The sequence below is a fragment of the Antrostomus carolinensis genome, unplaced genomic scaffold (assembly GCF_000700745.2).
Source record: "Antrostomus carolinensis isolate BGI_N321 unplaced genomic scaffold, ASM70074v2 scaffold20596, whole genome shotgun sequence".
NCBI classification, from domain to species: domain Eukaryota; kingdom Metazoa; phylum Chordata; class Aves; order Caprimulgiformes; family Caprimulgidae; genus Antrostomus; species Antrostomus carolinensis.
The window spans coordinates 1-1,635 of record NW_010320034.1 but is presented as its reverse complement, the minus strand read 5'-3'; positions in this window follow the sequence as shown (position 1 = coordinate 1,635).

Here is a 1,635-nt window from a genome sequence, read left to right as displayed (position 1 = left end):
CTGACCTTGCTTTGTTTCCTGCTTGTTGATATGGATCTTTCTTAATCCTTGAATATCAGCCAGCTGTCTTGGACCCCTCTTCTCTGCAGGGCTGTATCCCATGGGATTCTTCCAAGCAGATACTTGAAGAGGTTGAAATCTGCTCTCTTGCAATGTGGGTCTGTGGTCCTGGTTTTTTACCTTCTCCTGCCTCTTAGGATCCTGAACCCTGCCATGTCATGGCCACTGCAGCCAAGGCTGCTTCTAACTTTCACATTCTCAACCATTTCTTTCTTTTTTGGAAGTATCAGGTCCAGCACAGTACCTCTCCTTATTGACTCTTCAAACACGTATATCAGGAAGTTGTCATCAGAGCACTCAAGAAATCTCCCAGAATGTTTCATCCTGCTGTTGCCACTCCAGCAGATACCAAGGTGGTTGAAGTTCCCCATGATGGCCAGGGCCTGTACACATGAGGCTTCCTCCAGTAGTTTGGAAAAGGTCTCAGTTGTTTCTTCTCCCTGATCAAGAAGTCTTTAGCAGATAGAATCATAGAATCATAGAAAGTTGTGAGTTGGAAGGGACCCACAAGGATCATCAAGATGTCCACTACAACAGCACCCCTGTTGATCTGCCTGCTAATCTTCACCCCTGTGCTCTTGACTGACTCCTGATTTAGCCCCAAGCATAGCTGTGTGCACTCTAGCTGCTTTCTCACATAAAGGGCATCTCTACCTCCTGACCTCAGAATCATAGAATCAGTCATTTAGGTTGGAAAAGATCTTTTAAGATCAAGTCCAACCATTAGCCTAACACTGCCAGACCGCACTAAAACATCTCCATAAGTGCCACACCTACACATCTTTTAAATGCCTCCAGGGACTGATGACTTAACCCCTTCCCTGGGCAGCCTCTTCCAATGCTTGACAACCCTTTGGTGGAGAAATTTTTCCTAATAACTAATCTAAACCTCCCCTTGCACAACTTGAGGCCATTTCCTCTTGTCCCATTGCTTGTTACTTGGGAAAAGAGAGTGACAACCACATCGCTACAAGCTCCTTTCAGGCAGCTGTAGAGAGTGCTAAGGTCTCCTCTCAGCCTTCCCAGCCTATCCTTCCTAAAATGTCTGTATTCCTCAGTTGCAGTCAAACTGCAGAGTCCGTATAACTGAAAAATATGAACATGAGGCATTTATTATATTTTTATACTGTGCCTGATATAGCAAAACCCAAATTGAATGTGTTCCTTATGTTTATAAAGATTTAGTTACAACAGTAATAAATACCATAGCTTGTTTACTGATACAGTTGGCCACTGTGGTGATGCCAATCACTGTGGAAACCAAGTGGAATTTATCTTGTAGAATAAGACTAAATATAATACTGCACCATTAAAATAGCTTTTGGAAATCAATAAGCAGAGAAAATTTTGGCTCACATTTTAGCAGTTTTAAGGTTTGGCAAATTACTAAATCTTGTAAATGCTACTGGAAAAAGTTTAAGTAATTTATCTGCAAGTGGTGGTACCTTCAAATTTCCTGAGACTTCTGTTAGATATTTTGCAAGACTTATAATAAGAAGACCTCCAGCCTGCCGGGGAAGACAACCGGCCTGGCTGAACAGGGCGCTCTTGCTGGGACTCAGGAAAAAAAGGAGA